Source organism: Ornithodoros turicata, chromosome 5 (genome assembly GCF_037126465.1).
Source record: "Ornithodoros turicata isolate Travis chromosome 5, ASM3712646v1, whole genome shotgun sequence".
NCBI lineage: Eukaryota > Metazoa > Arthropoda > Arachnida > Ixodida > Argasidae > Ornithodoros > Ornithodoros turicata.
The window spans coordinates 21,121,124-21,134,531 of NC_088205.1; the positions used below are offsets into that span (position 1 = coordinate 21,121,124).

Genomic DNA, 13,408 nt, shown 5'->3' on the forward strand with positions numbered 1-13,408 from the left:
AGTGTAGTGAGTGAATGGTTGTTCTTAATTATTGGCTTTTGCGGGGAGCTTGATTTTGAAGGGGAGTGCTTCCCTTGTAAGCGGAAGGAAAAATAGGCTGAACATACGAAGTACTTCTTGGATCATTTGACTTAGCACCGCGTCGGCAATATGGCGATAACATATATGACAGTGTTATTGGTGGGCATGCACGACAAGCTGTCTTTACTAAAACAAGCAATGAACGAAGTTTGCTTAGCTTCCCGACAGTGGTTAACATCACTCAAAGCGAACATGTTTCAGTGGAGCGTTTTACTGTCCGTTTTACTGCCAGCGAACCACTTCATCTTCTCTCCTTTCCACAAGGCTTCGCAGGAAACGAATAAACTTTCGTTCCAGGCGGTGCACTTTTATAGGTGAGTGCACATTTCACCACGCAACAATTGTTTTCCGTCTTCTTTGCCGCCATACGGCGTGCAGCAAACACAAAACATCAACACGCTGGGCGTCGCGCGTTACGGAGCCCCGGAAGAACTTTCCCTGCTTGACGCAGAGCGGCGCGAGAAGCGCTCTGCACGCAGAGCCATTTAAACGGCTCTGTCTGCACGAGGCGTGATACGTCTACTCGCCCGTATCCGAAAAAAGAAAAAGCGTTTTTGTATTAACCCTGCAAACGTCATGGAGAAATATTCAACAATAAAACGTAAAAGAACAGTATTACACCTATGGACTTTTTCACGGCGTCTTCTGCGCATGCGCGGGACCTTTAGGCGCCGGAGAGGGTTATCTCCGTCTTCATTAGATGGCGCAGTATAGGGACGACAGAAGCGGGGACCAGCGGGGAGATCGCACGAACGGGGCGAGCTCGTCAGTCCCACTCCGGACCGGTTTTGGTCCTTTGTGCTATCCACCTGGATTTGTTTTGACGCGCTCCGAGCGTGGTTCGCTGGAGTGCCGCTAGGATATGACGCGTATCGGAAAAAAGTCCATTACACCCGTATCTAAATACTTGCAGATAGGAGTCCTTACTTCCTTCGTCCCCAGATTTCCATATAGACTGCGAGTTTGTCCGGCGGCAGCTCATATATACTCATTGAACTACGCAACCTTGACCTGTGGTAACAAGCCAGTAGGAGAACACGAATAAATGAGTGAGAAAGTTGTATTTGCGTCATGATTTCACGGTACTGCTCGCGACACGGTTGTCTGAAATCGCCTGTCAGTTGTTCTGCAGCTCATATTTCCTTGAGTGCCCTCGAAAATGTTGTTCGAATATTGTATTCAAAGAGAGATTACATGTTGCACGTGTTTCTTACACGAAATAGATGATCTTGCAACACCTCGAACTTTGAGATGGGATAAACCACAGGGTGCCGATTTCAGACAGCCGTGTCGCAAGCAGTACACTCGACATTTCATAAGAGTTTCTCTCCCATAACAAACAAATATGAGATGCCAAGGGCGACTTGGTGGGCGGCGGCAAGTGGAAAGGAAAACAAAACCGCGGTTCCCTCTCCGAGAGTGGATGTGCGGAGCACATGGGCGCGTCAGTCTTGAAGTACCTGCCGTCGGTGCTTGAGAAAATTACGGTACGGAGTGAGATCAGCGAACAGCCCAAGTCCTTCTCTGATTGCGTTTTTTCCTTTGCTTGAGCCAGGGAAAATTGTATGTCACGAAATTTTCGGAACAAGTGTCACGGCAGTAAAATTCCCTACATTTCGAAGGAATTCTTTTTGCCTAGACAGACTTCAAATCCCCTAGATCTAGGGACATTTCACTAGAGTTGGCAACACTGGAAACAAAGCACAAAATCGTCCCCATTGGTTCTCGCTGGGCACGAGTCTGTGGTTAAGTGCTGCAATCTCTCGTGGGACGCCCACCACAAGGTGTTGAGGGCCGGGGCGAAGAAGACACATCCGATCCTCCTTTTTTCTTCAAAGTCCATTTTGAAATTAGCTGTAGTAATACACTAGTACAATAAAGCAAACTTTAACGTACAAGGGATTGTTCAAGGTGGACCGATACTTTTGTTTCTTTATATACAATGAAAAATGCTGGAAGCACCAAGCTACAGTTGAATGCTGGCAGCTGAACTGAAGTATGAAACTGAGGTGTTGTGAGGCTTGTGCTGTGTTTGTCCGTCTTTGTCAACTGCCTCATCCACTACAGCGTTGCACCAAACTTTGCAAGGTATACACTGTGCGCATCCAGACACGGCCGCCATCGCTGCGTCAACTCTTTGATGCCTTTGGCGTCGAAGGGCTTCTGGAGGGCTTCGTCTGTGTGGAACGTCTTTCCTCCAAGGTACCCTTTAAGGGTCCCAAACGAATGGTAATCGCTTGGGGCTAAATTTTAGGCTCTAAAGGGCGTGGTGCAAAACCTCCCAGCACATTTCGGCCAGGATTGCTATACCGTCAAATTCGCCGTATGAGGCGGGGCATTGTCATAAAGGAGAATGTCCCTTCGGGACAACATCCCGGGCCTTTTCTTGCGAATTGTGTTTTCGCACGGCACCCGTTATCAACGTGTAGGGCATATCAATGGCAATGAATCGTAACCCCTTGCTCCGCCGAGGGGTCCACATGGCTGACGCCCCGCATGCCCCAGAAGACAATTCCCATGGACTTCCCAGCGGACTGCTCCATCTTGCTTTTCTTTGGCGGCGGGGAAGCCTTGTATGTCGCTATTTCATGCTACTTCTTTTTGTCTCTGGGGTAAAATGATGCATTCGGGTTTCATTACATGTGACCGTTGATTGTAAAAATTCGTCCCGCTTGGCCTCCAAGCACGCCCGCAGTCGGCGCCTATGCCCCGAGGGTTGGGGCAAGATGGGACAATCTGTGTTTTTGAATTTTTTGTTCTGTGCTTATCTTAGGCCGGCTACGTCCGTTCTGCATTTACAGGTGAGAAGATCTAAACCCCTGAGAATGTGCCTATGGCTAGCTTTTTCTTTCTTTTTTTCTTTTGTGAAAAACACGGAAAATCAAATTTCATACTCAATGGCAAATTTCTGTCTCATCTTGCCTCACCTTGCCCTGCTTGCGTACATATTCTCAAAAGTCATATACGTCATGTAAAAAAAATCCACAATTAAGGATAACGAGGAATTGCGATGAAAGGGAATTGTTAGTTATACAATGCGCATTGTACGTGTAACTGATAACGCCATTAATTTGCAATACATTGCTGATATTCTAATTAATTTTATACTCTCGCCAAAGTCCCTTAATTGCACATACATGTACGTATACTCAAAGCTCATATTCACAAAAACATGTATGTCATCCAGAGAGGAAAGCTCGTGCACGTTAGTCGCCACGTAGGAGGGTTTTGCTTGGAGACACGTACTGATATAATAAACAGCGCAAATTCAGGAGGAGTCTTCACCTCAGAATTATTATTGTTATTTATTGATATTACTGGCCTCCTTCTGGAGGCTCAAGTAGGAGTGGCGGTACATCGATACAAGAAAAGAAAGAAAAATAATACAAACATGAAACAATGGAGGATAATTATTGGAACATAGCAGGTGACACAGTAGATACAAATGGCAAATGATGAGAATGCAGTAATTATATACAATCATGACAAAGGACACAATGCACACGTGTAGCAAGCAAGATAATAACGAAATATACAATGACATAACCGGACTCACAATGATGCTAGGTGGTCCTGAACCCTTGAAACAAATGCGTCAAAGCTTTTAGCCGACACGACATTGTCCGGTAGGCTATTCCAATCCCTGATTGTACGTGGAAAAAAAGAAAAACTAAACGAGTATACCCTGCACCTGTAAGGCATAATAGGCCGGTTTCACGTCAGTTCATGCAGGGAGGTCCCATCGACCTCCTGAATTTTCTTTCTTTTTTTTTTGTATTTAGAAGCCCATCGTACATGATGACCAACAGCGGTAAAATGAATAATTTCTATGGAATAGTTTTCGCGCAAAAAAAAAAATCGAGAAAATCCGGCCCTGAATTCGAGTGTTTCAGTTTAGCCGTGTTTGCACGCGTATATCTCCCGAGTCTTAAAAGATACTGCAGTGAATTTTTTTTACGTTTTAGTATGTCTACAGGCCAGCAGTCCGAGCGCAAATTTTGGCGCACAGGTGCAACGCCCTGTGGTATAAAAAATGGTGAACATGCTCTCTCGTGCAGCTTTGTTCAAACTTCGACGCATGATTTCTCTGACTGTAAATATTCCTCACTGCCATATTTGGTATCACTTCACTCAGCTTTTAATGTTCTTTCATCTCATATATATATATATATATATATCTATATATATATATATATGTACCGGGTGTTTCAGTTAAATCCCCGGGCTCAATAATTCGCGAACGGGTGCACCAATCCACGAACTTTCTTTTTTACAAGCATCTGTCCGATACCACCTACAAGCTGCACACCGTTTGAATGAGTGGGAGGCGCTCATTATTAAAATAAAAATGCAAATGAGTTTCGTAAAAAAGCGTAACTTCTGAAGCAGGGCGCTGTCGGCATTAAAATGGGTACTACCCCTTTTGAGACCTTCAATGGCCACCTTTTAGAGAAAAATCTGCCACCGAAGCGGGTCATTTGTTGCAGTAATTAATTGGTTTCGGTTTACGTATTTTTGTCGCGGCTGGTCGCGGCGCAGCGCAAAAGGACGCTCTTTCACTCCCTTATCCATCAATAAATTACGTCCTTACATTAATGAATTACACCAATGAATTACACCAATGAAATACGCCCTTTTGCGCTTCGCCGCGACCAGCCGCGACAAAAATACGTAAACCGAAACCAATTAATTACTGCAACAAATGACCCGCTTCGGTGGCAGATTTTTCTCTAAAAGGTGTCCACTGAAGGTCCCAAAAGGGGTAGTACCCATTTTAATGCCGACAGCGCCCTGCTTTAGAAGATACGCTTTTTGACGAAACTCATTTGCATTTTTATTTTAATAATGAGCGCCTCCCACTCATTCACACAGTGTGCAGCTTGGAGGTGGTATCGGACAGATGCTTGTAAAAAAGAAAGTTCGTGGATTGGTGCACCCGTTCGCGAATTATTTAGCCCGGGGATTTAACTGAAACACCCGGTATATATATGGCGCGTATACCCCCTACAGGTATCTGCTGAAACGCGCAAATGTTAAGGTATACTTCGAAAAAAAACAAGGATTTTGAGCGTCTGTTTCTCGAAAAGGCCCCTTTTTATTTCATCTATATTTTGCCAGGACATGACCCGATGTTAGGCCTTTCATCTTACGTAAAAAAAATTCAGCTTCAAAAGGCGTACACTGGCGATTAGCGTGTTAAAACAAGGCCCTAGTCTGCGTGTCGGAGCCCGGCTGCCGGTACCGCGGGATGGCGGGCCTCCTGTCGATGTCGTACAAGAAAGTGACAACTTTGTGTAATCAAAAGTGGTAGCTTATGTCGATATATTTACAAGACTGCGAAGAAGCAGTATTTTGCAATGACAGCAACAAATGATTTCACTCACTTTCTATGAAACCATCACTCTTCTATATTCACTGTCCACGGTACTTGCTATGAATGTTTCTCGGCCACGACTTTCAGATGTCTTGCTTTGCCACGCATTCGAACCTTGTATGCCACTTTGATGCGGTATACGTTTACCCATTCCTTTTTCGTTTGCATGCTAAAAGAAGCCACGTCCTCAGCACGTATACATGCAGTAAATGGACGCGCGTTAGGTATTTTGGCAAGCACGTTATCATATCTTGCGACTCTAAGATGACGTCTTGCTCGAGTGAACGCAAGTTGGCTGTCGTAGCATGGTGCTTGATTATTCCACCGATCCTGTCACACGCAATTTTGTCGTGGCCTGTTCCTGAACAGCCATGTCGCGCTCGCACAAGTAGATTTGGAGAGCTCACAGAGTCTATGCCAATTTTTAAAATGTCTCGCCGCTCCATCTGACACGTAAATCATTAGCTGCAAGAGGAGCGTTCTCGTCAAGCCATTCTTCAATAGCTATGGAAGCTAACAGTGACTGTGCTGAATCGTGACACCAGTCTTCGCTCACCACACCAAAACTGTGCGTTTCCGTGCCAGCTGTTACCGCACATGTGAATATGGAAATCTGTTTTCCCCAGTGGCACGCTTGTATTTCGCTAGGCATGGCTACTGTCCAGTTGTGAGCGAAATCGGAGTGCATTACGTGCGTCTCCCGTATGGCTCTGCTCTCGACGTCTCTAATGTAACTATGACAAATGCGAGAACCTGCCCACTTCCCTAGCTCTGAGAAGAAATGTACTGCTGCAGCACAGAACACGCGTTTTGTGCTAAAAGCCCTCTGCATAACTTAAAAATATCGTAAAATGAAGTAAAGCAAGCTTCGCAGGATCTTGCGGGAACCCTGGAAAAAGCAATTCCTAACTCGATATTTATTTGTACAGTATTGGTATCACCATATACGGAGCTTGCAAGAGTGAGGTTTTACCTTCGCTGACCATTGAGTTTGACCGAGCAGTTGAAATACGGCTTTACGGCAACGTAGGATTTCATTCACATGCTTTGTTGGAAACAACTAACTTCCAGGCGTGAATTGTTTCTTCAGCAGGACGTCAAAAGTTTTGCCGACGAATAGCTCAGCTTGCCCAAACAAAGGGAGCATCAACACGAGGCCCGCCATCCCGCGGTACCGGCAGCCGGACTCCGACACGTATACGCACGCAGACTATAGGCCCACGTTTTAACGCGCTAATCGCCAGTGTACGCCTTTTGAAGCAGAATTTTTTTAAGTAAGATGAAAGGTCTAACATCGGGGCATGTCCTGGCAAAATATAAATGAAATAAAAAGGGGCCTTTTCGAGAAACAGACGCTCAAAATCCTTGTATTTTCGAAATATACCTTAACATCAGGGTGTCGAACCGCAAAAAATACGGGTTCGGTTCGGGTTCGCGTTGTTTTGATTTCGTTCCGGTTTGGTTCCGGTTCGGCCACACCAAGAATCGAACCGGTTCGCAAACCGGTTCGCAGCCCCGAACCGGTTCGCGAACCGGTTCAACGCTTCCGTTTTATATGTTCCATAAAACTGCTTTTATCAGGAAATGCGTGGCTAATAGCTTACTGCTGTTGTCTGCATTGACATCTCTAGCGGTGAGGTAGCCCTTTAGCGAGAGAAATGAGGAATGGATGAACACTTATTGCAAATAGAGTCCACGCTGTTGAAGCGGTGTAGTCCTGCTACTTTCTGTTCCCAAAATCTCTTTTTTCACACGCACAGTGCCAGCAAGATACACTTAAAGGAAGCCTAATAAGATGGACAGCGTAATATAGACGACAGTACTAGCCGTCACACTGCCTTCGCAACGTGAATCGATCTGAAACCGTACTGAAGCATGTCGAAAATAAGCCTGCCAGCCTTACTCTGTCCGAGCTCACAGCAGTGTACTAGTTAATCCACAACACAAAGGCAATATGTCACGACACAACTGCACTACCAATAAGCAGAACTACATTTACTTTTCAACCAACGACCAATCAAACAGGCACCGTTCTGCGTACGCTCCTTCTCCACTTCTCATGTTTCTGACTTGTTTAATTTGTACTGCTCACGTGTAAAGGGAAATCTTGGGCGCTTATTTGAGCGCATATTCGTCCTGTAGAGCTACATAACTGGCCTACTCCAATCCTGTTTCCTTCGTCCGCGTGGCAGCTCGTCTCTGAAGAGTAGATGCCGCACCGCGTGCGTGGGGCGCTAGCCGCGGCGCTCACAAGGACAACTGCGCTTCAACATGTTAAAAAGACGCTGAAAGTATACTTACTATACGTCGTCGTCTCACTGCTAGGTGAAAATTTCTGAAATCCATGATATAGGCGCGTGATGATGATACGAATGTGTCTTCGTTCGGGGATAGAGAGGTACTCTTATGCTGACTTCTTTTATGTCCGAACCGTTTTGTTGCGAACCGGTTACCGCTATTATTTTTTACGGTTCTGCTCCGGTTCGGGTTCAACAGTGTCATGAAAATTTCGGTTCGGGTTCGGGTTCGGTTCCGGCAAAAATAACGGTTCGGGTGCGGTTTTCGGTTCGGGTTCGGTTCGACACCCTGCTTAACATTTGCCTGCTTCAGGAGATACCCGGGTATACGTCCGATATCAGATGAAAGAGCATTAAAAGCTGAGTGCAGTGATACCAAATATGGTAGTGAGGAATATCTACAGCCAGAGAAGCACGCGTCGAATTTGGAACAAAACTGCGCGAGAGAGCATGTTCGCCATTTTTTGTATCACACAGCGCTGCTCCTGCGCGCCAAAATTTGCGCTCGGACTGCACGCCTGTAGGCATACGAAAACATAAAAAAATTTCACTTCAGTAACTTTTAAGACTCCGGAGATATACGCGTGCAAGCACGGCAAAACTGAAACACTAGAATTCAGGTCCGGATTTTCTCGATTTTTTTTGCACGAAGACTATTCCGTAGAAATTATTCATTTTACCGCTGTTGGTCATCATGTACGATGAGGTTCGAAATATTAAAAAATAATGAAAATCCAGGAGGTCGATGGGACCTTTCTGCCTGAAGTGACGTGAAACCGGCCAATATAGAACTTATTAATATTACGTGTGGGACGTCTGTCACACGTAGAAATGTAACGGCTTGTGCAGTGGCGTCACTAGGGGGGTGCGGCGGGTGTGGGCCGCACCGGTTGATGCGACGGAAGGGGTGACTCGTCGCGCCAATACTGCCGTTTCCTGCCGTTCTCTGCGGCACGATGATGCAAAAAACAACATAAGGAGCCTTCTGCGAGGCACTTTTTTTTTTCTAAGTGTGGTGTAATACGTTTATTTATTGCGAATCGCCTGGTACGGAAAGGTATCCGTTAATGGGGGAATGGGGTGGGGTGGTGTGGGGTAGGGGTGACGCAAAGAGCTCCCGCACCGGTTGACGCGTACCCCAGCGACGCCACTGGGCTTGTGTCTATGTTGAATTCGCCATTTAACACCTTGTACAATGTTTTTTATCTTGTTACTCGGCACCTTTTCTCCAATGTTGACCTGCTTTTTCATAAACACCAGAGACAGAACTAAGACGCGTATATCTTTTATAAGTAAAGTATCGGATTGTTAACCTGTATGCCCCTGCACGGGCTACTCACATAAACAGTTTTTTTTCTTCGCTCGACGCGACCTTATTGTCCACAAGAAACGTCATTCTTGCGGGCGACTTTAATTGTGTTATCGACTCGAAGGTAGATGTCATAGGCCAAGGTCAGGGGCGACCTGTATGGAATGCTCGGGAATTAGTTCGGCTTGTGGAACAGTTTCAACTTGTTGACACCTGGAGAGTGGTTAATGGGCCACAACTTGTCAGCGCCACTTGGCGGCGTGGCATGTCTGGCTCGCGCTTAGACCGCATTTATATTCCCGATAGTTTACGCGACAAGATAATATCTTGTGACCATCATAGCATTCCTTCGATTGCTAGATACAAGTTTGACCACTCGGCAGTCCTCCTGCCCTTGATCTGGACCATCCTCCTGCTCTGCATCGTCCTTTTTGGCGTTTAGATCGAACACTGCTGTCTGATAGTGATGCAGTGAGTGCGGTCCGCACATTGCTGTCTGTTCCTGTCTCACCCCTTTTGCGTCACTGGCAAAGACGTAAACGCCATCTGCGTACCCTTTTTACTGAGTGGGTAAAGCGCCGTTCAAGAGAGCGAACGCGGGAGTTTAACCGTGTGTGCGACAAAATACGGGTCGTTCGGAGGGGTGTTCCTCTCACCATGCAGTCTCAGGATTATCTCGACGGCCTGATCGCTAAACGCGATCTTCTGTTGAGATCCACTTCGACTGCCGCTCAGATGGAACGGGTACGCAGCCGCTCAGTGTCAGGAGTTCAGATGTACCGCTTCCTGCAGGAACGGAAAATGCATAAGACGAGTATTCTTACCTCTTGCCTGTTACCGAACGGTTCTGTGACCACTGATCCTTCAACGGTCTTCCAGACATTTAACGACTTCTACTCACGTGACCTTTCTGCAGGCTGTCCTCAATTCAATAGTGACGATCCCTTTTGTGACATACTTCCTCGGTTAGACAGCGTGGACCAAGAGATGCTTCGCGCTCCTCTATCAGCTGAGGAACTTGAAGCTCTAAACCATATGCGTCGCGGTACAGCCCCAGGTCCTGACGGTTTGCCAGTCGAGTCTTATCGAACCTTCTGGAGAGATTTGCGACCTTTTCTCTATGAGTTATTCACATCCATGATGACTAGTACGAGAATTCCGACGTTCTTCACGTTCGGTCGTGTTATCCTTGTTCCCAAGAAAGGCGTTGATGTGTCGAACCCGGGCTCGTGGCGTCCGATCACCTTGCTGAACACTGACTACAAGCTCTTCATGTCGGTGTTGAGCCGGCGCCTTTGTGCCGTTTCCACGAGCATTATTCATGAAGCTCAAGGCTGTGCAGTCCAAGGCCGGGGAATGTATCCAGCCTTGTCAGGCATTCGCGATTTGCTGGGAGTATACTGGTCGGAGCAATGGCAGCGGTTGTGTCCTCTCGTTAGACCAGAGTAAGGCTTTCGACAGGGTCCTGCATTAGTTCTTATTTTGCGTCCTTCACAAATATGGTTTTCCCCGTGAGTTTTGCTCTGTAATACAAAATATTTATGAGTCCCACACCAGCAGCCTGTTCTTCAATGGACGAGAAGGCCCTCCTTTCAGAGTAGCCTGCGGCGTCCGACAAGGGTGCCCTATGTCACCCTTGTTTTTTGTTCTCACGTTGGACATTTTTGTCCGACACGTTCTCGCCCATCCAAGCATTCGGGGTCTCCCGATACCCGGCGGTGGGGCCGCTACTAGCAGCCACATATCATAAACCTCAAAACCATCTAAATGAGATGGAGCTGCAGGCGCCCTTATGGCGTCCACCCTGCTCCAAGTCTTTCCCCCATTTTTTTTTTAGTTTTCTTTTTTTTCAGTTAATTAGTACTACTACTACATCAAAGAGCAAGATCATGGTATTGGGTTCTTTCTCTGTGCCAGCCGTGGTTCCGTTCGGTCAGTGTACGGTGCTGAGGGTTCTGGGGATCCTTTTTGACAGGCGAGGGATCCAAGCTGCAAACTGGGACCCGGCTATTACCGCTGTCAATGCGAAAGTGCGATCGGCGCAATGCTTCTCTTTCAACTTCGCTGAGCGGAGTTATTTCATTCGCTCTCTCCTTTGCGCTCGTTTGTGGCACTTGGGGCAGATTTTGCCTCCTCCTCCTCGGATTGTCATTCCCTTGAATGTCATCTTGTTTTCGTTCTTTTGGTCTGGAAGGCAAGCAATGGTTAACCGCCCAACGTTGATGCTTCCAGTTTCTTTGGGCAGCTCGAATATACCAAACATCTCGGTTATCTGTCAATGTCTGGCGCTTAAGGTTCTGTTAAGGGTACTTCGAGATGTCATGTGTGCAGCACACCCACTGGCAGTGTACTTTTGTTCTCAACAGACGCGCTTTCTGCCAGGTCTTCCTCCACTGGACAGTCAAGTAAGCGCTGAAGCACCTCTTCAGCTGCATGGCTCGTTGGTGGACTACTACTGTCGGATACAGCAGCACTTGCGGGACAGGGATGTCTTGGAAGTGCCTGCTGTCCGGATTTCTGAGCGCCTAGCACTGACGGCGGACGAGGCTCGTGCCCGCCTTCGTAACCTGCTCTTCCCTTCCGAAGTCGCATGTTTAAGGACCTCCCAGGTCCGTCACGTGACTTTATGTGGCAAACCTGGTGGGATGCCCTGCCTACCCTCGGGCGCCTCTCTCGGATGGGTGTAACAAGAAACTCCTCTTGTTGCTTCTGTAATGAAGAAGAAACCTTACACCACATATTTTACGAATGCCGGGTTTCAAAATGTCTCTGGTCGCGAACTGCGCGTTGTTTCTCGTTGCGGTGCCTGTTAGAGTGGGGTGCCCTCGGTGTCGCACCGCGATCGGTAACGCATCGGCTATGCCGCTTGATTACGTTTTTAGGGCTTCATGTTCTCTGGAGGGCCCGTAACAGGGCGGTGGTGAGACGTGCGAGGCTCCTTCCGGTCCTGGCAGCAGTATAGCATCCCTTCGTGGTGAGGTGCGAAACTTCTTGACCCGTGAGTTGTACCACTTGGACCTCTCTGCTTTCTCATTGACGTGGCTAGCTACGAACGTTTTCACCGTGAAAAATTCCTTAATAGTTTTCACGCACTGTTGAGTCGTCTTACCAGACACCTCCATACAGTGTTAGAACATCAAATGAAAGCTGGTCTTATCTTTCCTTCTTAGTTCTCTCTCTTTACCATTTTAGCACTGTATAGGTTTTCTTCCTCATAGTTTCACTGGTTCATTGTATGTAATGTTCTTCACTGTTTCATTGTATGCACTGTTCTTCGCTGTCTCTTTTTATCTACCACTGTTATTCATTGTATGTTATTAACTGGTTTCTCTGTATATACCACTGTTATTCATTCTATGTTATCAACTGGTTTCTCTGTATATACCACTGTCATTCGTTGTATGTTATTAACCGATTTCACTGTATATACCACTGTTATTCACTGCTTGCACTGTACATATCATCAGGTTAATGTAATAAATTTTCTTTATATAAAACGGAGAGACTTTTTCTGCACGGATTCAGGTTTATCTATGTTCGTGCGGGAGGATACATCCCAAACGACATTCGCGTATTCTCATATTGGTCTCACATACGTCTTAAAAGCTGCGAGTTGAGTTTGCCAAGTAGCATTCTTCAAATTTCGCTCTAAAAACCATAGTTTGTTTGAAGCCTTACGGACAATGCTATCAACGTGCGGATGCCAACTGAAAGTTTTTGCAATAGTAAGGCCGAGGTACATACAACTATCTACCTTTTCTAGAATTTGAGTGCCGACGTGATAGTCACAATGAAGAATTTGTCTTTTTCTTTTATTTCTTATTTCTTTTTTTTTTTAAGAGAAGCGGCTTTACGAGTGATGACACCTAGATTTATCCATAACTTAAAAACCCGAGGCTGGGGGACAAAAAAAAAATGACAACACAGACAATGTCTGGGGTTTTTAAGTTATGGATCTATATACCACCAATTCGTTTGCTACCTATTATCCCTAGATTTAGTTAACTTTCACAGATTAACAGTTTACAGATTTACAGTTAACTTTAACTTTTGTACAGATAATACGCTACCATAATTCACTCGCCCTGCTACCTAAAATGCTACTGTATTGAAGTTCGTGTTTTTTTTATTACATTATTTGTTAATTGAAAAACGACAGTAACTTTATTTTTAAGCTGATGAATGGGGAGTTTCATCGCCAGGGGCGACACTCTATACCCCATCGCTGATGGTGCTGCGGGGAATGAAATAATGAGCCCCTTCACAATACAGTTCGAAGTCCAGTGGTGTCCAAAAATGTCAAAAGAGCTTTGAGAGCAGAGCGTTGGTGGGCTGGATGTGGCCAGG

The 13,408-nt window shown here is 46.2% G+C and overlaps 1 protein-coding gene across 1 annotated transcript in view; it reads right to left on the bottom strand.

Annotated features, from left to right (window-relative positions):
• The window catches only part of LOC135394182 (uncharacterized), a 283,276-nt gene that overhangs the window by 257,668 nt on the left and 12,200 nt on the right, over window positions 1-13,408 (bottom strand). The window lies entirely within an intron of this gene.